General features: G+C 39.7%; 1 protein-coding gene and 1 pseudogene across 15 annotated transcripts in view; one reads left to right on the top strand and one right to left on the bottom strand.

The window, feature by feature from the left end:
* FANCB (FA complementation group B) overlaps positions 1-27,116 on the top strand; it is a 459,601-nt gene that overhangs the window by 59,486 nt on the left and 372,999 nt on the right. The window lies entirely within an intron of this gene.
* LOC111094719 lies at positions 21,875-22,074 on the bottom strand (annotated as a pseudogene).

Below are 27,116 nucleotides of genomic sequence, written 5' to 3'. Positions count from 1 at the left end.
TGGTTTTGATTTGCATTTCCTTGCTGATGAGTGACATTGAGCATCTTTTCATGTGTCTGTTGGCCATCTGGATGTCTTTGGAAAAATAGCAATTCAGGTCATATGCCCATTTTCTTAATTGGGTTATTTGGTGTTGGGTTGTATAAGTTCTTTATAGATTGTGGATATTAATTCCTTATTGGATATATCATTTGCAAATATCTTCTCCCATTCAGTAAGTTGCCTTTTCCTTTTGTTGTTGGTTTTCTTAACTGTGCAAAATCATCTTATTTTGGTTTAGTCTCAATAGTTTATCTTTGCTTTTATTTCCTTTGCCTGAAGAGACATATCTAGAAAAATGTTGCTGTGGCAATGTCCAAGAGATTACTATCTAGTTTTCTTCTAGGAGTTTTATGGTTTCAGGTGTCACGTTTAGGTCTTTAATCCATTTTGAGTTTATTTTTGTGTATGGTGTAAGAAAGTGGTCCAGTTTCATTCTTTGATACAGCTGTCCAGTTTTCCCAACACTATTTATTGAAGAGACTGTCTTTTCTCCATTGCATATTCTTGCCTCCTTTGTCATAGATTAATTGACCATATAAGCTAAGTTTATTTCTGGGCTTTCTATTTTGTTTCATTGATCTATGTGTGTCTCTTTTTTGTGCCAATATCATTCTGTTGTGATTATTATAGCTTTGTAGTACATCTTGAAATCTAGGATTGTGATACCTGCAGCTTTGTTCTTCTTTCTGAAGATTGTTTTGGCTATTTGGGGTCTTTTGTGGTTCATTACAAATTTTAGGATGATTTGTTTAGGTGCTGTGAAAAATATTATTGGTATTTTGACACGAATTGCATTGGCCTTTTAAATTGCTTTGGGTAGTATGGGCATTTTAATATATATAAATTCTTCTAATCCATGAGTATGTATGTCTTTCCATATGTTTGTGTCATCTTTCATATCTTTTATCAGTGTTTTATAGTTTTCAGAGTGTAGGTCTTTCACTTCCTTGGTTAAGTTTATTGCTAGGCATTTTATTCTTTTTGACGTAATTGTAAATTGCATTACTTTCTTAATTTCTCTTTATGCTACTCCATTATTAGTATATAGAACTGCAATATATTAACAAAATGAAGGTTAAAAATTGTATGATCATCTCAATAGATTCAGAAAAATGATTTGACAGTATTCAATATTCATTCATGATAAAAATTCTCAACAAAATGGTTTAGAAGGAACAAAACTCAACATAATAAAGACCATATATGAAAAACCCACAGCTAACATACTCAGTGGTGAAAAACTGAGAGCTTTTTCCCTAAAATCAGAAACAAGAGAAGGATGTCCACTCTCATCACTTTTATTCAACATAGTACTGGAAGATCTAGCCAGAGGAAGCAGACAAGAAAATTAAATAAAAGGCATCCAAAATGTTAAGGAAGACATTAACCATCACTATTTGCAGATGATATGATACTATACATAGAAAATGCTAAAGACCACAAAAAAAAACTATTAGAAGTAATAAATGAATTTAGTAAAGTTGTAGGATATAAAATTAATATAAGGAATTGGTTGTGTTTCTATAATGGCACAAATTTTTGTCTGGTGTGTTAGTGAAATATCCTAAGAACCTAGAATAGTGCCCGGCACAGAGTAGACATTCAACAAACATTTTCTGAGTGAACAAATGAATGTATACATGATTAAAAGATAAGAAATAATTCTCTCTTTGCTTTAGGGCCACCTAAAATCTATTAATAATAGTATAATTATACATATCAAAGAATGTTCTAGATTGTTTACATATATCCATGATCTAATTTAACTTTTACAAAATCCCTATAAGGTAAGGAAAGTGAGGCTTAGAGGAATTTTGTAACTATTCCATCATCACAAAGCTAATGATTGTCCCAACCATGTCTTGACCATGTTGCCTCTGATGAGCATAGCTTAGATAGCTGCACTGTGAATGCTATAGAAAATGAGGACACAAAGAGCTCTATTCTCTAATCATAAATTAAGCAATCATGTTGCAAACATCATAAGCCAAAAGGTGAAGAACTCATTCCAAGGTATTTCTAAACATTGAATCTGATGGAGTGTGATGACTCATCGTAAAATCAGAAAGAAACTTTACTTCTCCCTCTTGGATTGTTGCAAGTCTGCTGGGAGGGAATTTTATTAAACCGAAATTACTTTCAGTGTCATAATTCCTTATGTTATTAAGTGCCATCATTGTTAGTTTTTTTTGGTTCAAATTCATTCTTTCTGAGAAAAATAATGTTCTGCTGAAGAATGGCATGCAAATAAAATCTCCTTCCTGTCTGAAGTGTCACTTCCCTTTGACAGCCTGAGACAATATATCCAAGAGGTTAAGTTAAGGGCTCTGTATAAACTGTGTGGCTTTGAAAAAGTTCCTTACCCACTCTAAATTTCAGGTTCTACATCTATGAGCTGGGATCAAAAAAAGTACTTAGCTTATAGTGTTGTAGTATTAAACGAAATACTGAAATCAAAATGCTTTGCACAGGACCTGACTCTAAACGTAAATGCTGAATAAAATATTGCCACTGCTGCTACCACCCACTGCCACCATCTTCATCATATTGAAGAAAAGTCCTTTTTATAATGGCATAATACTATTTGTTTAAAGAAAGATCACCTTTGCTGAGATAGGGATGGTTTCTCTGGGTCTGCAGGCATAACAGAGAGGGTGAAACTTGCCAAGATGATTTGTGTTCCTTCTAATGGGATTTAGGGCCTTACCATCCCCTATAGTTGTGTTGTCCTACATGGTAACTACTAGCTTCATTTAGCCTTTGAGCACTCCAAGTATAGGTAGTGCAACTGAGGAACTGAATTTTAAATTTCATTTAATTTTCATATGTTTAAATTTACACTTAAATATTCACTTGTGGCTAGTGACAACCAGACTGGACAGCACTATGCTTTGTCATGCTGGGGAAGGGACTTTGCAAACCTTTGCGGGCTGATACCCTGTTGGGCTCTACCGGGAGGGGGCACTAGAGGGAGACTTCCAGGTTGGATGGAGAAGGGCCTTGTTCCTTCCTGTCCACTTCTGTTCCTGTCGCTCAGGATCACCACAGCACTGACTCTTCACTCTGACAAGTGGCAGTTGGTTTCAGTACTTGCCACACCCAGAGCTACCCCTCAGAGATACCAGGACCAGATGGGCAGTGCCTGTTCCCTCCCCCACAGCCCAGGCCCATGGCATTCCCTCTCCAAACCCCTCAGTTCCAAAGACCCAAACCTCTTACGTAGAGGTGGGTTGCTGCTGCTGCAGGTTGCTCCTTTTGTCTTTTCAGTCCACTGACAACAAGTTTAATCAACTCTAGATTAAATCATTCCCATTAAACCACTTGGCCTGGTGTCTGTTTTCCTGCCTGGACTCCCAATACAGGCTTCCTGGGATCTCAGTCCCTGAGACATATTCCCGCTGCTGCAGCCAGATGCAGCTCCAGTCCCTTGACTCTACCTCAGACTTCACCTGGGACTTCACCTCTGACACAATCTAGCCAGAGTTTCTTCCTTTCTTTCTACTAATTCTTAACCTCACCTTTTAACCAAAAAGTTTGACGTTTTACTTTAACTGTACCTCCCTCAACTCCTGTTTCTATTGCATTTCTCACTGGATCTCAGTTTTTTCATCTCTCATTTATTAATTTTCCATTTTTCTTTAAATGGGTTTTTAATTATTATGATTTTTATTTTGTCATTTAGTTTCCCCCTATCTTATTCTGGGTTTCCTCATTTAAAATCTCATCTGTTTCATTTATTTTTTTTCTTTCTGTTGTTGATACTGGGTAGGGTTCTAACAAAAACTTTAAAATGAGCAAATTAACTTTTACTTTTTAATTTATAGATTTAAGTCTGCTTTTTCTTTTTCTTCATTTTCTTTGTTTCATATATTCTTTAAACATGTTTAAAATTGTAGTAAGATACACTTAAAGTTTATCACCTTAACCATTTCTAAGTGCATGGTTCAGTGGTATCAAATACATTCATATTGTATAATCATCACCACCATCCATCCTTGTAACTGTTTTAATTTTATGAAACTGAAACTTTATATCCACTAAACAATAACTCCCCATTCTCCCCTCCTCCCAGCCCCTGGAAACCACCATTCTACTCTCTGTCTTTCTGACTTTGACTATGCTAACTAAGTACCTTATAAAAGTGGAATCATCGAGTACTTTTTTTTTGTGACTGGCTTATTTTACTTACTATAATGTCCTCAAGGTTCATCCATGTTGTAGCATATAGTAGAATTTCCTTCCTTTTAAAGGCTGAATAATATTCCATTGTAGGTATAGACCACATTTTATTTATCCATTCATCCATTAATGGACATGTGGATTGATTCCATATTTTAGCTATTGTGAATAATGTCATGAACATGGGTGTACATATGTTTTAAATGACTTTTCATCAGCACAATATGAACTGAAGGAGTCCTAAAGGGCACTAATGAGAGAATATTTTAGATGCTGATATTATTTCCCTGGCTCCTCCTGATGGATCCCCCAGCCTAGGTGAGGGATGTTCTGCCAAGAAATTCACCATGTAGTAACTGAGGCCATGTTAGTTACCTCTCCTTGGAGTTATAATCCCCATTTTGCCTTTGACCTGTTTTCCTCACAGGGACATTTATGCATTGTGACATTTCACATCATCCAACTCATTGGGCTCTAAATCTATGGTCTATGAAATATATTATCATTGGATTCTGGACAAATCCTTCTGGTGTCACACACTTGGAGAGCTTGCTACTAGGGAAGTGGCAGCCAGGGCAAGGCTGATTCCATGGTGTTCTCAGATGGAAATGAACTTCTTAATACCAGTGGAGGCCAACTAAGAGGTTATATTGCCACTTCTTGGGCAGTTTTACCTGTCTGCTTTCTGCCTACTAATTATTCAGAGACATGGAAAGGCTTTTTTGAGGTACATTTATCCTCAGCTCCTTTTCCTTGCCATAAGGCCAAAGAGAATGAGTGAAACAGGAATTCAAACAAATATGAGTTTGAAAATAGTTTATCTTCTATTGGGGAGGTTCTTTGATTTGTCAGGTTCCATTCTTGGCAACTAATAATAAGGAGAAGGACCAGACCCCGTCACTTTTATATAATAGGTCCAAGATGCCACAGCTCCCCGAGGTCAGGAAAAGTCATCTCAGCATATCAGAGCTTCTGGGGCAAGGCTTTTAAAAACTTTTTTACCATAGCCCTTGTCATAGGTGCTGCCCTGTTTTCTCTTCAGGACTGAAGCCTCATTCCCCCACCAGCTGGGTTCTGGTAGCTGATAGTTCATGGTAATCCCTCTTTGGGAGTTTCCCTGGGCCAAAGGAAGCCACCTCACAAGGGTCACACCCCTTCCCCAAGCACAGCCACAGTGACTAGCTGATGCAGGAATGGAAAGATCTGAATCCCTTGCTTCAAGCAGGACAATTTAAAGGGCAGTTCAGCTTCAGAGCTCTTCACTTGGGCTCAACTGAGGGCCATTGTTGCGAAAACATTGTAGTTCATTTCTCTCTGTGCCCAAACCTGCTTTCCTCATACCCTTACAGATATTCCCAAGAACACTCCTACACATGAGAGATTTGGTGTCAGGAGTGATGAGAGGAAGCTCACTCTAAAATGGGATTTGAGAGGTGGATTACCCACTAGTTAGCTGGCAATCAGGGCCCCATCACTAGGGGGTAGTGAAATATGGACAGCCTCTGGCATACCATAGCCCTGGGATTATTAGACTTTCAAGAGAAAGAAAGCACAAAAAACAGATATTTCAAGGGTGGAAAAGTGGGATAGAATACTTTTATCTCCTGCAGCCAAATAGGAGATCAACCAGGGTCATGTCACAACATAACCCTGTCAGAGAAGTGCTGGCCTTCTGAGAGAGGAAGGGGACTATATCCCAAAGTTGTTGCAGGATCTAGCCAACATACGCTATTAGGATCCAGAAGAGAGCTATGGTACTGAGTCTTGAGGTACTGGATCAAGAGAGAGTGAGCCAAAGTTGAATCAAAGAGAGTGTATTGATTTAGGAACACTGTCCTGCAATGTAGGATTTGACATTCTGACAAGGATGCAAAGAGCCCATGCTGACACACAATTATGATAGCTCTCAGAAGCTTTAAGAAAACAATGGTCTGCACCAAGTCAAGTAATAATGGCAGAATTGCCATAGCAGATGGTGTAAGCAAGAGCCAAAAGGCTCAGAAAAATGGGCACTCTAGTCTGGATATTCTATGTAAGAAATGGAAAACCCCACAGTGATGATACTCCTAATCCCCGAGCCTGTGAATATGTTGCTTTACATGGCAAAAGGAACTTTGCAGATGGGATTAAAGGAAGGATTTTGAGATAGAGTGATTATCTTGGATTACCTTGGTGGGCCCAGTGTAGTCACAAAGGTCTTGATGAGGGAAGAGGGGAGCAGGAAAGTCCAAGAAGGAGATGAGATAACAGAAGCAGAGATCGCAGGGATAGGATTGCTGACTTTGAAGATGAAGAAAGGGGCCATGAGCTGAGGAATGCAGTCAGCCTCTGGCAGCTGAAAAGGCAGAGAAATGAATTCTCCCCCAGAACCTTCAGAAATGTATGCAACCTTGCTGACATCTTCATCTTGGCCCAGTGAGACCGATTTCAGCCTTCTGACTTCCAGAATTATAAGACAATGCATTTGTGTTGTTTTTAAAAGCTACTAAGCTTGTGGTAATTTATTATATAGCAAAATAGAAATCTAATAGTAATATAGACATGTATTGCTAACCTAACACATCTGCATTTACTGGCATTTGTAGCTATTGCATTTATGGTAATAGGGGCCAGTATCCAACCACTCCCAGATATCTTCTCCTGTAGTTACACTCCAGCATTTCCATACCAAAATATGTATTTTGTTGTGAATTATATTCTTTTTTATTCTTCCTTTATATACTCTTCCCTCTGGGTTCAAAATCCTCAAGATCTCTTCCCACAAATACCCCTCTGATTTTTGCTCTTATAGCTCAACAAATTCCTAAAGATCTTCTATTATATAAAGCCTTCTCTTCCCTAGTTTGGTTCCACACTCAACTCTCCTCCCAAGGAATGCTGGAATATAATTATGGTTATTGGCTGAGCAGCAGTGACTGGTGGGGCACACAGTATGGCTTTTTTCTGCAAGGGCACACACTCAGGGCAATAAATAAATAGTTTCTCGAAGCAAAGACAGGAGAACTACTCTGGAGACATAGGAGATCCAATGAGAAGCACATCATAAGGGGTTGCAAATTTAGGGTGTTCCTCAAAGTGTTCCAGATACTGTCATTCAAATTGCTGGAATTGTACTCTTCCCAGGTCACTGCCTTCACTCACATCAGAGACCTGGTAGAGCTATGAATCCACCTGATAACTACAATTCAGCAAGCAAACTTGGATTGGGTCAGACTCAAAGTCTGAGTTAGATTTTTGGGTATTTTATTACTACTGCTGTAAGAGAGAACATTACTTAAAAATCATGTTATAGAAAATCTTTTATTTTAATCTGTGCCTCGAGGTAAAAATTTAAGCATATGAGGTTTTTGTTCATGCTTTAAGTTCTATACTACTATCAGGAGTAGCTATCCAGTTTAATTAGCTGTTTCAGCCCTGCCGAGTCTGAACCCCTGGGTTCCTGTGTCACATTATGGACATAGATTCAGTGCATTTTCCATCCTTGCTACTCAGAGTATGGTCTGCAAACCAGCAGCATGGACATCCCCTAGAAGCTTGATAGAAATGCAGCATCTCAAGCTCCATCCTAGATGATGCTGAATTAGACTTGTGTTTTAACAAGATCCCCAGGATCTATATGCACATTAAAGTCTGAGAAGCACTTTATGCACTATGTCAGCCGGGTCAACAAGAGTAGATTCAGAGTTTAGCTTCTTACCATCTCCTGGTTCTGCATTCCCTGAGGTTTTCAGTTTGAATCCTCACATGCTGGCCCTAGCCTCAGCATATTCTATATCCTCTCAGATTTAGGCCTAGGAGGAATGGGCACTGTCCCCTCCCCCCCAGGAGCCCTAGAAAAAGGCTAATTACCTCTCAGTAGTTCAACTGGGTCACATATTATTTATGAATCAATCATTGGGGCCAGAGAATTGAGATACACTGACCATAGTTGTAGGCTCCAATGCAATAATAAGGAGTGACAACCAGTGAGAAATGCCCAATGAACACTGTTCAAGAGTAATTGATGGGATATCCCAAGAGAATATCTAGGGACTTGATGAGTATTGTTTTACCAGAAAGGCAAATAAATTCTGGGCAGACAAAACAGTAGTTGTGTACTATGCATTTCCCATTGAGTTTCTGTGATGGCTCCCACTGAGAGTGATTTCTTGTTCCTGGTGGGCTCCTCCCCATCACTGCTCAGTTTCAGACAGTGGTGGTTCCCCTCATTTTGTTGGAGTGAATCCTGAGTGAAGGATCGGTGCTGCAGGCCAACATGCTATCTTATTGCCTTTCTTCCCAGAATGAGTTGTTGGGGCTCATCCTTTGGTGCATGAATGGTCTCCTCTCCCCTGCTGGCAAACTCCTCTAAAAACCTGCAGATTCATCCTACACTCAGGAACTGCTCAGAAACATTCTGCATTCCTCTACTTAGACCTACCTACAGCTGAATTTTTTTATTTCAGGAGTTTGCCTTCTCCATGACCAACATTCCTTTCCTGATATGTAACTAAATGAATAGGGGCCCCAAGATGTTGGCTTTCTTCTGGGTTTTTAACTTTACAGCCTGTGAGTGACCTAGCTTTTAGAATGTTAGTACCCTCATGTTTGTGATTTTAGGCTCCCAGAGAAATAACCCAGAAATAAAGGTTATTATCACCTTAGCAAACACTTTTTATTCCTGTATATTCCCTCAACCCACCTATGATAGTATATGCCACTCTGGTGGCAAGTTCCCAGGCTGACGAGCAGCATCCCATCACGAGTGCTTGTACCACTTCTTCACTTTTATGCCTCAGAGCTTTACTGACACACAGGTAGGGCAACTTAAAATCAAGAGACTATAGTCAGTAGGTAATGACCCAAGTCTCCCATTTTTCAGAGGAACATTTCTGAGGCATGTTCTACCAGTTTCTTAGAGGTTCCCCCATGGGATAGAGCCCAGCTGCCCTCAGTAACCAACACAATAACACATTCTTTGTAGGGTCTCTCTCTCTCTCTCTCTCTCTCTCTCTCTCTCTCCCCCCCCCCCTCCCTCTCTCTCTCTCCCTCTCTCCCACTCCTGCTCCCTCCCTCCCTTCTCCTCCCCTCTCCCTCTTTCCCTTCCTCCCTCTCTTCATGTTCCTTTGCCTCTGCTTCTTGGGGGTACCTCCCAAATAAACTACTTGCATCCCAAGCTCTTGCCTCAGCCCTGCTTTGGGGAAACTAAAAATTGGGACACCAGATTCTTGGACCAAATCTACCCTACGACCTGTTTTTATATAGCCCACTAGTGAGCTAAGAATTATTTTCACATTTTTAACTGGTTGAAAAAAAATCAAAGGAATATTTTGTGACACATGAGAATTATATGAAAATCAAATGTCAGTATCTATGAAGCTTTATTGAGACATAGCTATGCCTAATAGTTTATATATTATCTGTGGCTGCTTTTGTACTTCAATGCAAGGTTGAGTAATTGTGACAGAAACTGTCTGGCCTACAAAGCCTAAAATTATTACTGACTCCTTACAGTGAAAGTTTGCTTACCCATGATCTAGGCAGTAAGTGTCACATTAAAATCGAATTATAACATTATATATCAAGTATAGACTAAACTCTAACCTTCTGTATTACATTAAAATAATTTCTTTCAGAATTTTATTTTTATTTCAGAATATTTTAGACACTTAAAAAAAGCTTAGCAGATATTCTTCTACCTAATTATTATTAATAAAACTTAGTTTTTAGGCCTCAGACTAAGAGGTAATGTTGTAGGAAACCCTCTTCCAGTTACATCTACAGAATATAGAGTTTAATGGGCAGCCCTGGTGGCTCAGTGGCTTAGAGCCACCTTCAGCCCAGGGTCTGATCCTGGAGACCTGGGATCAAGTCCTGCGTTGGGCTCCCTGCATGGAGCCTGCTTCTCCCTCTGCCTATCTCTCTCTCTCTAATAAATAAATAAAATCTTTTTTTAAAAAAAGAATATAGAGTTTAAAAATCCGAAAACTATTTCAATATTTAACATTTACTTCTTAATCTATTTAGTACTTGACACATAGTAGGCAGATAGAAACTATTTAATAACAAACAAAAGATGTCCATAATTTTCCAAGATACTAAGTAGTTCTCATTTCATATTAGAAATGAAATTACCTTGTTATAAAGACAAGTGTTTCATTTTGTAAAATAAGTGGTCCCAGGCCACAGGGAAGCAAGCTTCCATTTTATGGTTGGCCGTAATCACAGTTCAAAGTCATTTGATCTATTCATGTATTTCTATAGCATGAAGCCCCTTTGTCCACAGAAAGTAATCACCACCTAAGAATTTTTCATTTCCCTTTATTGCATTGTGCTGTACTTGCAAGTTCCCCATTATTTAGTAATGTACTTGGAAAATGTCCAATAATTTACATTTAGTATCAACTAAGGTTTATTCATGTAACCAATTCTATTTTATGTGGAATGCTCTCCCTTACTGGAAAAATTGTTAATAGTTTTCTGTTGCTCATGGGCTACATCCAAATTCCTGAGTTAGACTCATCCTGGGTACAGTCTATCTCTCTGACCATATCTTCCACTATCATCCAGTTAGATGTCCTCTTACTATGAGAAGCATCTCCAAGCTCCCTAGCCTCCAAGTTACCTCCTCTTTTGCATTAGGTTGCCCAGAAGCAGACTTGGAGATGAGGCTTTATGTGCAAATGATTTCTTAAGGAAGTGTTCTCAAGAGAAAATGATGAGGGAGTAGAGTAAGCAGGATAGGTAAGAGTGTGATTGCAGGTAAGGTCCTTCAAGTGTCCTTCAGCCTGATCCCACAGGGGAACTCTGGAGTGGCAGTCACTGCTCAGACCTTGTGTTGCCTTGAGGAACAGGACCTAGACTTCTATACACTCATGGCCCTGAGTTATTGGCTGAGGGCTGCTCAAGGGCATGTGGGCACACTAGCTGTAGGCATCTAATGGAAACTTTGGAACAAAGTCATAGGTACAAGATGTTACAAGCAGAGGCACACCAAAGGGTGTATAGAAGCAGTAAGAGAGTCTTAATTCCTATCACATTATTTTCTCTAGCATATGCTTGCTGTGTGGTATGTATCACCTTCCACTTCCAAATACCATTGGGAAGGGAGAGCCCTGGGAGTGAATCCTGGCTTCCTCCCATACCAAGGGACCTTAGTCATATGTCTAAACTTCTTAGTCACTTAGATTGTGCTTCTTTACTTTTTTTTTTTTTTGAGAGAGAGCACCCAGAGGAGGGGGAGAGGGAGCGAGAGAATCCCAAGCAGGCTCCATGCCCATTGTGAGACCAACACAGGGCTTGATCCCATGACTCTAAGATCATGACCTGAAATGAAACCAAGAGTTGAACACCTAACTGACCGAGCCACCTAGGTGCCCCTAGATTGTGATTTTTTAAGTGAGCATAGTACTACATACCTCAGGATTGATTATTCTGCAAATTAAAGAAGATACCTGGGAAACTAGTCCAAGATAGGTCTTCCATACATGTCAAATTTGAAATCATCCCACTTTGTTAGTCTCTAGCAGTCCCTTGCTCTCCTGGCCATAGTCTAGAATTAGTCTCTATTGTATGACACAGTGGAATGAATTATGAGCTTCTCTATTTAGTATAGTCAAGAACCATTACAAATGATGCATCCTGCCCTGGTTGGGTTAAGCAGGAGTTTTCAACCTCCACTGACATTTTAGATTCAGTAATTCTTTGTAATAGGATGCTGTCTTGTGCATTGTAGGATGTTTAGCAACATTCTTAACCTCTACCCAATATATCCTACTAGTATTTCCCCAAGTTGTGAGAACAAAAAGTATCTCCAGACATTGCCAAATATCCCCTAGGGAGCAGAATCACTCCTGGTTGAGACCAGTGGTTTATTTATTTTTTTAAAGATTTTATTTATTTATTCATAGAGACAAAGACACAGGCAGAGGGAGAAGCAGGCTCCATGTAGGGAGCCTGATGTGGGACTCGATCCCGGGCCTCCAGGATTATGCCCTTTGCTGCAGGCGGCGCTAAACCACTGCACCACCGGGGCTGCCCAAGCCCAGTGGTTTAAATAAATTCCTAGGAGCCTGTGCAGAATTGATTTAAATCTTGGAAACCATGTAGGAAAAAAAAAAAAAAAAGGAAACCATGTAGGTTAACAGCAACATCTTTAAAAATTTTTTTATCTAAATTCCATTTAATTAACATATACTGTATTATTTGTTTCACAGGTAGAATTCAGTGATTCATCAGTTGCATTACAACACCCAATGCTCATTAATTACTTCAAGTGCCCTCCTTAATGCCCATCACTTAGTTACCCCATCCCCCCACCCACTGCCTCTCCAGAAACCCTCTGTTTGTTCCCTAGAGTTAAGAGTCTCTTATGGTTTGTCTCCCTCTCTGTTTTCATCTTATTTTATTTTTCCTTCCCTTCCCCTATGTTCATCTGTTTTGTTTCTTAAATTCTACATATGAGTGAAATCATACAGTGTCTTTCTCTGACTTATTTTGCTTAGCCTAATAACCTCTAGTTCCATCCATGTCATTGCAAATGGTAAGATTTCATTCTTTTTATGGCTGAGTAATATTCCACTGTGCATATATACCACATCTTCTTTATCCATTCATCTGGGCTCTTTCCATTAGTTTGGCTATTATGGACATTGCTGCTATAAACATTGGGATGCATGTGCCCCTTTGAATCACTATATTTCTATCCTTTGGATAAATACCTATTAGTGCAATTGTTGGGTCATAGGGTAGCTCAATTTTTAACTTTTTGAGGAGCCTCCATACTGTTTTCCAGAATGACTACTCCAGTTTGCATTCCCACCAACAGCCTGAGGGTTCCCCTTTCTCCATATCCTCACCAACACCTGATGTTTCCTGAGTTGTTAATTTTAGCCATTCTAACAGGTGTGAGATGGTATCTCATTGTGGTTTTGATTTGTATTTCCCTGATGCCAAGTGATGTGGAACATTTTTCATGTGTCTGTTGGCCATTTGTATGTATTCTTTGGAGAAATGTCTGTTTATGTCTTAACAGCAGCATCTTTTAAATGCTCCTTTCTCCCTTTTTTAAAAAAGATTTTTTACTTATTAATTTGAGAGAGATGATGAGAGAGTGAGAGAGCAGGAATGGAGAGAGAAGAAGAGGGAGAGGGAGAAAAAGACTCCCTGCTGAGCAGGGACCCTGATGCTGGGCTCAATTCCAGGACCCTGGGATCATGACCTGAGCCAAAGGCAGAAGCTTAACCGATTGAGCCACCCAGGCGCCCCCCTCCTTTTTAAATAATAGAATTTGTATGCATTTTTTTACTTTGTTTTGGACATTCACAAGGTGAAAGGGATGAATCTCACATGCTCCAAATGCAAGAACTTGAGGAGCCATGCTTTGAGCAGCTCAGAGACCCAGATAGATGTCTCACATATGTCTTCTCTCAAGTCTCTGAAGGAATCAGGATCTGAATGCAGACTGCCTTGCTCAAAGGAAAGCAGCCATTGAAAGATTATGATATTGGGTAATAATTGATTGTTTTCTTTTTTAAAGATTTTGTTTATTCATGAGAGACACAGAGAGAGAAGCAGAGACATAGGCAGAGGGAGAAGCAGGCTCCCTGAGAGGAGCCTGAAGCAGGATTCGATCCTGGGACCCTGGAATCATGACCTGAGCCAAAGGCAGACTCTTAAGCACTGAGCCATCTGGGTGCCCCAATTGATTGTTTTCCATGTAACATTTTATTTGGGATGAGAGGAATAGAATGAATGTTATTGGACAAGATAGGATGTGCCAATCTCTTATTTAAAAGGAAAGATTAACATTGTTTTGGGAATATGATGCTAATGAAGCATATTTAGGAGCCAGTATTTCCATATAAAATGTTGTCCAGTAATCTTATCTTTATAAGACCTATGGGTTCTGATTTCAATTTGTTTCAGTCATCCTTGTCAAAGAGAAAGCCAGCCTAATTGAAATCATCAAATTACTATAATTGTGACTATACTAATCTAGTAATTATCCCCTGAATTCAGTCTTCAACGCTGAATATTTATATCTCTATTAGGAGCAGATAGAATTGAAAAAATATCAAGTTTTGCAAATCATAATCTCAGGAATTTGAACTGATAGGAAGACGTTACTTTTCCATCTTAGAAAAATAATTGGCTATTTTCAAGCTCACTGGAAGTCTCTCAGCAGGTGCCCTCACAAGTAGATCTGTGAGAAAAATCACCTCATTTACACTACGACAGACCTTTATTCAAGAGGTACAAAATTCCAGCTATAAAATAAATAAGTCACTTTACTTAAGTATAGTAAAGCACAGAGAATTTAGTCAATAATATTGTAGGAACTTGGTATGGTGACAGGTGGTAACTACACTTATCATGGTGAGCATTTTGAAATATATATAAATGTGGAATCACATGTGGTACACCTGAAATTAATATATTGTTTGTCAGTTATACTCCAATTAAAAAAGAGAGAGGGAAGCTGTTGAGGAGCTTCTGGGTTGGTGAACACATGAAGGTGCAGGAAGAATGGTGCACTCAGGACATGGAAGCTCTGGGCCCTTTCCCCTCATACCTTGCCCTCTGCATCTCTTTCACCTGCTGTTCCAGAGTTATATATCCTTTTATAATAAACCAGTAATCTAGTAAAAAGAGAGAGAGAGAGAGAGGCTTTTGAATCTTCAGGATTTTGGTTTGTAAACCTTTAAGTGTTTCAGCATTATAATGATTGATTGGTTTTATTTTTTAAACCTGCTTTTAGATTCAGTGGGCCTACAGGGGTCCTGAAACAACCCATTCTTGGTATGTGGTAAAGCAGAAATACCCACAGAGATCAGCAAAGCCAGTGCTGTCTGAGCTATTTCCCTCTGGGCACCTTCCAGTTACTCTGAGCCCACCTCACATGGATAGCCAGTAGTCCTTCTATCTTTGGTCCGTCTTTCTGCTTCTTCTTCCAGTCTGTTCCATCAATTTCATCCCTTTGATGGCCTAAAACCCCACACAATGTGGCCTAGATGACAGGTCTTCACCTTTTGTATTAGCAAACTTCATTTGCCCAGAATCTGTACTCTATTCAGAGCTGCACACCTACAAGGTAAACATCCACCTCTCTTGCTAATATTGGTCAGTCCTCACAGATTTACTTTGATTTTTTTTTTCTTATGAATAACTATTTTAGTTTGGTTAAGTAGTTGTGAAACTTTATTTTAGCAGCCAAGTTTTCCCTTGAATAAAAACAGCTACGCAGTCTCTGTACATGAAACAGACATGCATCTTATTCCTGGAGTAGTGGGGCTGGGGCCCAGCGGCCCTCTTGTCTGGTCTTCACAGGTCCCTTCTAAGTTTAGGCACTCCATAGACTGGAGCTTTCTGTTCAATATTCTTTGTGAATGACTGGTCTAGTTCAACGTTCTTATTTTACAAGAACTTAGGCCCAGAGAGTTACAGGCACAAGTTCAGCATTTTATTGCTTGTTCTTGACAGGGCCAAGATTTGAACTGGCCTGGTGCTTTTCTCCAGTAGCCCTCCCAACCATCCTGGCCAGATGTCCAGCAGATGTTTTTAATAACTTGAAGGAAGTAGGCATTTTCCCTAGGATCGGTCTCATATACTTGCTTTTGTCATTGTTGATGAGCTGAAAAGCCCTCTGGGAAGACTCAACATCCAAGAGGATGGTGTGCCACTTCTCACATCATGAGGATGTGAGAACCCCTCTTTTTCTCATTTCCACTTTTCCTGCAATCTCAGAACCCTTGACACCTCCCTATCTCCTCACCATCCCAGTGGTTTTGAGAGCTACCAGGGCATATAAAATGTGCCTGGAAACAAATCACCAATTGTATTCCCCTTGTCCTGATGATCCCCAGCAGGTGTGCTGGGCTCAGGCTCTGCATTCTCCTGGCTAAGTTTATGGGCACTAATGACCTGTCTGCTGTGTAGTGCTGCTCTTGCTTGGAGAGCTGGTGTGGAGTGGATGGACAACCTCTCTTTTCTCTGTCATCCTCTCTATGGAGCTTTAGGGAGTTTTTAATGATTGTGACCAGGAATACTCCATTAGAGTTGGGGAGATTTCTGGCAGGCTGAACCCACTGAACCCACAGATGTTCCCAGACACACTCAGTTCCCTTTGGTGGCTCCATAGAAGCTCAAGCTGAGACTTCGTTATGCTATAAGAAGTGATTCCCAGAGCTTAGGATGTATCTACAAGTTGAACTCTTTTCTAACCCACTGAGCTGGTCTGAAATAGGTATCTCCTTTTTCATGCTGCTTCCTATCAGCACCAGGATTCCCAAGTGTCTGCCCAACATCATCTTCTGACTTAGTCTGGTTCTTTTGAGGTTCCCCTGCCCCACGCTGACTGGCCAAGCATGGATTATATTGAAAGGTAGAGTAAGGAGAGCAGGGGAAGGATTATCAGTAGGAAAATCTGCAGGTGTAGAAAAGAAAGTTACATTTTAATTAGTGTTAAATAACAGTTTGCACTTAACCATCAGAGTTGGGCATTGTTATTCTCTTAAGATTTCAATTTCTTTGAGAATACCATGCCAGTAAAATGCTGTATGTCCTTGGAGGAATTGATATTCACTGTCTTTAATGAAAGCCAGATATTTGTGACCTTATTTTTCCCTTCATGCCTTGGCTTCTAGGAACCTCAGATTCTAATGTGTGATGAAAATTGATGGCTTATATCAACCTCTATAGTTAGTATGCTTTCTCCCTTTTTTTTGTTCTGATTCTTCCCAGCTTTGCATACTCTTCTTTCTTTCTTATTCATTCATTTCTTTATTTTCCCATATGTACCCTCCTTCAAAACATTTGAAACAGATTATGGAAACTTACACCAAATGGTACCAAAATAAAAAGATTGGGTTAGAGGAATGGAAATTACAGAGTGGAAATAGAAAAGGGCCTTAAAAGGAAGTGTCCTAGTTTATAGACAATAAAGGGACATGGCCAGAGCTTTAGGAATCTGAGCCTTAGCTACCTGTGAAAAGATAGAAAAAAATATGTATTAGAACATTTGTACTTTTCTTTTGGGTTATATACTTTCCATGAATCACAGGAAAGTTTTCACCACTACCAGGTTATAAAGAAATTTGCCCATTTTTTTTTCTTCTAGTACTTATAATACTTCAAAATTTTACCTTTAAATCATTGATCCATTTAGAGTCGATTTTGCTGCACAATGTAAAGTGTAGTACCAACTTCTTTTTCCACGGGGCTATCCAATCATCTCTACATTTCTTAAAAAGTCAATTTTACCCAACAGGTTTGAAATGCCCCTTCTATTATATGCTAATTCCCATGTGTATTTCTATCCTATATTTCTAGGGTATTCTGTTACATTAGCATTTCTAGTTGTACACTAGTTCCATAGCTTTAAATTATTGTGCCATTATAAATATATTTTAATATTCAGTAGGGCTTATTCTTCGTTGCTTTTATTATTTTTCAGATGTTTGCCTAACTATTCTTGCCTATTTTATTATTTAATTTTACAATTAGCTTTCCTAGTTCTAGACAAAAATATTGGCATTTGTTGGAATCTCACTGAATTTATGAAATATAATACAGAATTTTTAATGGCTACTTAATAGTCTTTCATATTGAAATACCCTAATTTATATAACCATTCTACTATTTTGGTACCTTTAGGTTGTAGGCATTGATTGTTTTGTCCAGTCATTTTTGTCTTCTTTCTTTGGGGTAGTTGCTCTTTTCTCAGTCTAATCATATGACTTGGTTGAGGGCCATTAAACAAAGAGCCTCATCACATCCTGGTAGTTGGTTCAACATACAGATAGGTGACACAGGCTGATCCAGTTAGACTCTTTCCCTGGGATCTCTTTGAATTGGGAATTTCATTGTAGAACTCTGAGGTTTTTAGCCTAGACCTGTAAGCAAGGATGGTTTTGTTTCATGGAGAACATAGCAAGAAAGAAAAAGGCTGATATCTATAGAGTGTTCTAGTGACATGGATGTCCTACTTCAGGTATCTCTAACTAGAATCACACTCTTGCTGGTTATGAGCACTAAGAATCACATTTCGTAAAGATAGTGCCCCTCCAGTTTAATTAAGGTATAATTGACAAAAATTATATATATTTAGGATATACAATGTAATGATTTACTATATGTATACATTATGAAATAATTATCATAATCAAGTTAATGAACACATCCATCACTTCACATAGTTACCATTTTAATGTTTGTGTTTATGGTGGGAACACTGAAGATCTATTTTCTGGGCCCCTGGGTGGCTCAGTTGGTTAAGCGTCTTCCTTTGGCTCAGGTCATGATCTCAGTGTCCTGGGATCGAGCCCCAAGATGGGCTCCCTGTTCATTAGGGAGCTTGCTTCTCCCTCTGCTTCCCCCTCCACTTCTATACTCTCTCTCAAATAAATAAATAAAATCTTAAAAAAGATCTATTCTCTTAGCAAAGTTCAAGTATACAATCCAACATTATTAAGTATAGTCACCAGGCTTTACTTAGATTCTCAGACCTTATTCATCTTATAACTGAAAGTTTGTACCCTTTGACCAACATCTCCTTATTTCTCCCACCCTTTATCTGCTGGAAACTACTATTCTATTTCTGTTTCCATGAGTTTGACTTTTGTGGAGTCCACATACAAGTGATAATATACAGTATTTCTCTTTCTGTCTGGTATATTTCACTTAGCTGATACCCTCCACATTCATCCATCTTGTCACAAGTGGCAGCATTTCCTTATTTTTATGGATAGGTAATATTCCATTGTGTATATATAACACACTTTATTTATTCATCTGTCAATAGACACTTAGGTTGTTTCTATATCTTGGGTGTTGTAAATAATGCTGTGAAGAACATGGGAGTGTATATATCTCCCCAATATACTGATTTTGTTTCCTTTGGATATATACCCAGAAGTGAGGTGGCTAGATCATATGGTAGTTCTATTGAGGAACTCTCCTAATGTTTTTCATAGTAGCTGCACCAGTTTTCATTCCCAGAAATACTGTACAAGCTTTCCCTTTTCTTTATATCCTCACCAACATTTATTATCTTTTTGGTAACAATCATTCTATCAGGTGTGAGGTGATATAAAAATAATTCTAATTGAAGTAGTACTGAACAGTATAAAAGTTGTTTTCACTTTTTTCTCCCTCCCTCCATGCCTTTGTTTAGATGTGAGCATCTTATTGAGCATTGGATATCCTCTAAATTTCACTTATGCCCTTTCTACCGGTATCTTATTCTGTTCCTTTCTGCATCCTGCATTAGCCAAACTGCTTTAGGACTACACCTTTGCCTTCCTTGCCTTTTAAACCTCTTTTGTGACTCCTAGGTCCTCCTATATTCTGATTTGAATAGCGCTATTATGATACTTCACCATTCATAAGAAGCATGTTCAGAGCCTTCACAGATCCCCACTTCTGCTAAGAGTAAATGCTTGTTCATGTTTTCTTCTGAGCTGAAGTTTTTGCGTAAGACATGGATATATCCTATATCATGGATGGTTCTTCAACCATCACTGATGTTTTTGGTTTCATTTGATTCCTGTTTTTCATACTTTTTTAACCCCTTCATAAATTATTATATACTGTATAAGATTTAAGACAAATGGAGGTTTGTCAATGAAAACACACATGACCAGCTAGTTTCACACATTAGCCCATGCATCCTTCACCTGTCCTATGGTGTTGTGACAACTGGTCTTTAAATGTTTGCCTGAAGAAAATGACCCTTTATTAGAATTATACAAAGCTTTGATCTAAATCAGCAGGGTTTTGCTTTATTTTTTCCTGTCTTTTTTTTCCTATTTGCATTCATTATTAACTCAAAATTTTGTTTTTATTTGAGGGAAGGACATACATCTCATTCCTCCTTCATATCACTTCCAGGTGCTTACAAATTTATTTAATGGCTGAATGAATTTCTTATACACAGTCTTTCGCAAAGTACCTGGCACAGTGAATCACTCAATAAAAATTTATAGAATGAAGTATGAATATATGAATGAATATGGAATGAAAGTATAGAATGGATCAGTGTACTAAGCGTTTTCAAAGTAGAAATGTTCTGAAAATCAAAACCACAATGAGATACCACCACACACCAGTGAGAATGGGGAAAATTAACAAGGCAGGAAACCACAAATGTTGGAGAGGATGCGGAGAAAAGGGAACCCTCTTACACTGTTGGTGGGAATGGGAACTGGTGCAGCCACTCTGGAAAACTGTGTGGAGGTTCCTCAAAGAGTTAAAAATAGACCTGCCCTACGACCCAGCAATTGCACTGCTGGGGATTTGCCCCAAAGATACAGATGCAGTGAAACGCCGGGACACCTGCACCCCGATGTTTCTAGCAGCAATGTCCACAATAGCCAAACTGTGGAAGGAGCCTTGGTGTCCATCAAAAGATGAATGGATAAAGAAGATGTGGTTTATGTATACAATGGAATATTCCTCAGCCATTAGAAATGACAAATACCCACCATTTGCTTCAACGTGGATGGAACTGGAGGGTATTATGCTGAGTGAAATGAGTCAATCGGAGAAGGACAAACATTATATGGTCTCATTCATTTGGGGAATATAAATAATAGTGAAAGGGAATAGAAAGGAAGGGAGAAGAAATGGGTAGGAAATATCAGAAAGGGAGACAGAACATGAAGACTCCTAACTCTGGGAAACGAACTAGGGGTGGTGGAAGGGGAGGAGGGCGGGGGGTGGGGGTGAATGGGTGACAGACACTGAGGGGGGCACTTGACGGGATGAGCACTGGGTGTTATTCTGTATGTTGGCAAATTGAACACCAATAAAAAAATAAATTTATTATTAAAAATGAAAAAGAAATGTTCTGAATACCAGAGTGTTAGAGCAATCTGATTTGTCAGTATAACAGAATTCAGATGGTCCCTGACTTATGACGGTTGACTTGCAATTTTAAACGTTATGTTGGTGTGCAAGTGATACACAAGCTTTACTTGGAATTTTGAATTTGGATCTTTTCCCAGGCCAGTAATATGTGGTACAATCCTCTCTTGTGATGCTGAGCAGGGCAGAGAGCTACAGTTCCCAGCCAGCCACATGATCATGAAGGCAAACAACTGATACACTGACAACCATTCCGTCCTCCTACAACCATTTTGTTTTTCTCATTCAGCACAATATTCACTGAATTACATGATATAGTCAATACTTTATTATAAAAGAGGCCTTGTGTCAAGATGATTTTGCCTAACTGTAGCCTAATGTGTTCTGACCACATTTAAGGTGGACGAGGCTAAGCTAAGATGTTCAGTAGGTAAGGTGTAGTAAATGCATTTTTACCGTATGATATTTTCACCTTATTAGGGTTTATCAGGATGTAACCCTGTCATAATTTGAAGATTGCCTATTTCTCTCTCTCTCTCTTTTAAATTATAAAGCTACTTTTAATACTTTGAGGTGAGCCCCACAGGAAAAAAAAAACACTGGGAAGAAGTAACTGTCACATACACCCCAAAAAAGGAGACTGGCTCCCTGGGGAAGGAAGCACAAAAGGGACCTGCCGCAGACTCAGGGCACAGAGAATGCCATCGATGATGCTGGGACCTGTGAACACTGTAGAGAAAACTCAAGCATGGTGGCACTGGCTCTGGGAACACAAGCAAAGGGCAAAAGGATTGGACACGAAGCCACAAAGCTACTTGGGTTCCTCCTTCTTCTGTTTTGCCTTTTTCTGCTTCTACTGCATGATCTCCGAGTCCCTGGGGGTAGAGATGATGGGGCTCTCTGCTTGCGGGCAACAGCAGAAAGCCTGTCATCTCAGCACCTTCCCTTAACTCAGTCGCTCTGTGTTTTCATATTCTTCTAGCGAGTGAGCTTGCACTTTCTGTGGGTCATGGCAACAGCAGAGGCTCCAGCCTGCCTCTGTTGCATCCCCTCATTCTGTCCAGTTGTATATTTTTCTTACTAAGCAGGATTTCTCAACTTCAGCACTGATGACATCTTGGGTCAGATCATTCTTTGTCATGTGCACTGGAAGATGCTGAGCAGCATCCCTGGTCTCTACTCACTAGATGCCAGTAGCTTCCACCACCCATTTTGATAACCAAAAATGTCTCCAGCCATTGCCACGTGTCTGCTGGGGAAGGGGGTTGGTGACAAAACCGCCCCTAGTTGAGAACCACGGCTCTTAAGATCCTTTGCTTCGTTTCCTCCCTTCTCTCCAGCTACATGTTTAATAATGTGTAAATCATTTTTAAACGTCTTTCTGTTCCTCCAGCAGTAGAGTGGACCCTGGCAGATCTCAGTAGTCTAATGCGCATTTGTCATTCCCATCTTGGCTGGAGGAACCGCAGGACTTTATATTTCTAGCAGATATCACTTGCCTATCATTAGCATTTTCAGGCTGCATCTAGCTGTCAGGCTTTGTTATGTTGAAGCTGCTGTTGCCAACTTCAGTAAGCAAGAACAACAAAAAATGCCTTCTGACTTCCCTAACAAATAAGTCCTGTTTGACAGATTGAATTCACATAGATACTGAAGCATTTCATTAATAGATGATGAGCTGTCATTTCTGAACTGTCTTCTTACTCTTCGACGAAAGAAGGGGATTTGCTTCTTAAATGAGGGAACTATTCTTGACTATTGTGTCTCATGAAAGAGAGGCTAATTGGGCAGGGTAGTGGGTAGACAGTTTCCTATTGTGTTAGTCATCATTTACTGTGTAATAAATTACTCCCCAGACTTCCTGGTTTTAAGTAACAAGCATATATAGTCTCAGTTTCTGTGGGGCAGGATTTCAGGAGCAGCTGAGCCTGGAGGTTCTGGTTCAGGGTCTCTCCCAAGGTTGCAGTCAAGATGTCAGCTGTGGCCATAGGCAGAGGAAGTTTTGATTGAAGCTGGGCAGGGAAATCTGTTGCATCACATGGCTGCTGGCAGGTAGGGCTAGCAGATTTTGGAAAACAAACAAACAATAAATACCCCAAGGTGCCCAGTTAAATTTGAATTTCAGACAAATAACAGATAATTTTGCAATGTAAGTCTGCAGGATTTGGGACATACTTTTACTATTATTCATTGTTTATCAGAAATCCAAATTTAATTGGCATTCTTTTGGAATCTAGCACCCTGATTGGCAGTAGGTCTTAGTTCTTTGCCATGTGGGGTTCTCCAGAGGGCTGTTTCAGTATCCTTATGGCATGGTAGCCAGCTTCTCTGAGAATACCTACCTGACAGGGAGGTTAAAACTGCATTGTCTTTTTTGATACAGTCTCAGAAGTCACAGGTCATCATTTCTGCCAATTTCTATTGGTCACATAGACCAATTCTCATTCAATGTAGGGGATTACACAATGGTATGATCATAGAGTACCATCTTGGAAGCTGATTCCCACATCTGTATTGTGGGATTTGAGGGCTGCTGATAAGATCTCCCTCACTCTCCAAATATTACCTATTTGTAGAAGGCAGACTTCTAAGGCAATCCCTAATGAGTTATATCCATGTAGAATATGTTCTCCTTGAATGTGAGCAGAGCCTGGGACTTGCTTCTAGCCAACATAATAAGACAAAGGTGATAAGATGTCACTCCCTCAATTAGGTGATATTATATGGCAAAGGTAATAGGATTTCATTTTCATAATTCTTTTACATTATATGAGCCTCTTTTAGCCTACTAGAGTGAAATACTCTCCCTTGCTGACCTTGAAGGAGCTGTCATGTTGAGAGAACGGCTAGGTCTGTATGTGACATGATGGGTAGACTCTAGGAGTAGAGAGTGGCCCTTAGTTCAACAAGAAAGAGGGGATCTCCATTCTACAGTGTCAGGGAACTAAATTCAGCCAACAATCATGTGAGCTTGGGAGAGGACCTTGAGACTCTCAAAAGGAATGCAGCCCTGGTGACACCTTGATTGTACCTTTGTGAGACCCTGAAGTAGAGGACCGAGTTAATGTATACCCAGAGTTGTGATGCACAGAAACTGTGAGAGAATTAGTGTGTGTTGTTTTAAGCATCTAAGTTTTTGGTCATTTGTTACAAAGCAATAGATAACTAGTTCACCCTTCTATCTTTCTCACTGTATTGGGGCTGATATTCTCCCCTGGGAGAGTATTATTAAATCTTACTACCTTCTCATGTCCTCCATTAAAATTTGTGCACTTTCACAATGTGCCTAAAAAGATATATAAAGCCAATTTGCAAAACTTGACCCAACAAGTAGTTGTAATTAAATGTGGAGAGTTGCTAAGAGAGGTGAACAACAGGAGACTTTGACTACATAGCAGGATAAGCTAAAATAGTCTAGGAATTCAGGAAAGCAAGAACACTTGCTTCACTTGCTTCTGGAGAAAGTGATATTGAAAGTTGGAAGAGCAAGAGTTATTTAGGCAAAAAAGGAGAGATGCAGAGTATGAAGGCAGAGAACTTTTTAAAAGTGTCAACTGTTGTAGTATTAACAGAAAGAGTGCATAAATCCTAAGTGTGCAGATTGACAAATTTTCACAAAGCAAAGCCCCGTGTAACTATTGCTCAGATCAAGAAACAGTATTACCTGCCTACCAGAAGCCTACCTATGTCCGATTCCAGAGAGGAGCTTGCCTTTCTCCTCTGCAAGGGTCACCCTGTCCTAACTTATAACATCATAGTTTGATTTTGACTATTTTTATACTTCATATACTTGGACTAATATAGTACATGCTCTCTGTACCTGGCTTTCCTCTCCAGTGTTATGTTTGTGAGATCCATTCATGTTGTTGCATCTAGCTGTAGTTACTTTTGTCTCATGGCTGCATAGTATTGCCTTTAAGAGGATACCATGTTTATTCCTGTTCGTGTGGATGATCTGGGTTGTTTCCCATTTGGAACTCTTGTATATAATGCAGCTATGAACATCTTTATCCATGGTTTTTGTGAACAATAGCATATGTTGAGTAGATACCTAGGAGTGGAACAGTGATGGGATGAAGGCACTAGATAGACATTTGAAATCAACAAGTGAGGCATCTAATGTGGCTTATAGGAAATCAAGCAATCTAGCATCAGTCTACCTTTCCAAGCTTTGTTTAGACCACTCTCTGAAATACAAGAGAGTGGTCTAAACAGATGCCAGAAAGGTAGATCAGTTCTAGATTGCTCACTGACCTGCAAGCCATGTTTAAGTTTGGACTTTATCCTGAGGGATCATTAAAAGGTTAAAGTGAGTGAAAGATAAAATTCATTTTTTTTTCAATCCTTAAACATTTATTTAACTCTAATTACTTGCTAAACACAATGCCAGACACTGTAGTAACACCAAAAATACCAAAATATAGTTCATATTTTCTGGCTACAATTTGAAGAATGAATTAAAAGGAAGCAAGCCTGATGTATGGAGACAGATTGACTGCTATTTCAGTAGTTCTGAACCACAGAAATATTTGATCTTATAAGGGTTTATTGACTCTGGTATTCGATGTTTTCTGAAGTGAAGGACCTTGCATTGAATCATTGTTTTTTCCTGGATCAGCCAGAGGACTTAACTGGCATTTTTCACAGAACTGAGGAGGCTGGAGGAGCTGCTGGTTTGCTTTTGCTGGCTATCAGGCACTCCTGTAGTATTTGCATACTCTGCAAGTGCTACTGTAAAGAAAACAAGAAAAGCCTGAGGGCCACTGTCCTAATGGGGCTTTTGACCATAGTAATATTGCTGGCTAGGGCAGGAAGCATGATTCCAACACTTACTTACTTACTTTATTTATTTGAGAGGGAGAGAGAGAGAGCGTGTGCTTGGCAGGGAGGGGCAGAGGGAGAGAAACTTCAAGCAGACTCCCTGGCAAGTGCAGAGCCCAACACAGGGCTTGATCCCATAACCCTGAGATCATGACCCGAGCTGAAATCAAGAGTCAGACTCTTAACTGATTGAACTCCCCCAGGTGCCCCTGATTCCAGCACTTTAATGTTAGAAATGCAAGCTCATACTTGGACCAAGAGGGCATCCTTGATACTCTCTATAGACACGTGTAGTCAACACACCTTCCTCCATACACTGTGATGCTTCTGTCCAGAATGGCCCTTTCCCCATGTCATGACTAGGCTTCCCCCATCACGCTCTCTTTATTCATCCCCACTGAGGTTAACTATCACATCTATACTGTGCACATGTTCATAGTGTCCCCTTGTTCACTCTCTTTATAAAAGCTCTCTAAATAGGTATGTGGTCATCCTCTCCAGCAAGGATTGTACCCGTCTGAGACCTGTTTCATGTTTATTTTTCATATATCCACCATCCACCTTCCACCTCCACTGTTTCCCAGCCCCTCATAATCTTTCTCACCACTCTCTATCCATTTACTAAATCATTTACCAAATGGTCTACCTCAGAAAACTCTCTAATGACCAGTTTTTTTTTTTTCTTTCCACACCTACTACTGACCTTCTACCTGTTTCAGGCACTTTGCATCTCTTGAATGACCCTAACTGAATGACTCCTATTGACCTCCTTGCTCACTCTCCCTACCCTACTTCATTTTTTTTCATATGTCCAGGAAGTAGTGGCTTTTTGATACTGTTATTCCAGCTACAATTAGGGTTCTTTACAGTAGCATTTGCAGAGTACACGACTACTACAGGAGTGCCTGATAGCCAACAAAAATAAACTAAAAGCTCCTCCAGCCTCCTCAGTTCTTCTGTGAAAAACGCCGGTTAAGTCCTCTGGCTGATCCAGGAAAAAACAGTGATTCATTGCAAGGTCCTTCACTTCAGAAAACATCGAATACCAGAGTCAATAAACCAATTAGAGCTGCTGAGACTGTTGCTGTTCATTCTACAAAACCTATGATCACTGATCTGGAAAATGATGAGATGCATGGGCCCAGGATAGACCCACTTTCCTTGGGGCTGGTCAAAAGAGACAGTTGTTTCTTAGCCCTCTAAAAGCTCAGTCTTATTTAAATACCTCCCTC

The sequence above is a fragment of the Canis lupus genome, chromosome X (genome assembly GCF_011100685.1).
Source record: "Canis lupus familiaris isolate Mischka breed German Shepherd chromosome X, alternate assembly UU_Cfam_GSD_1.0, whole genome shotgun sequence".
Taxonomy (NCBI): domain Eukaryota; kingdom Metazoa; phylum Chordata; class Mammalia; order Carnivora; family Canidae; genus Canis; species Canis lupus.
Note: the sequence above shows the minus strand (reverse complement) of the source record. Positions and strands in the feature narration are given on the sequence as shown.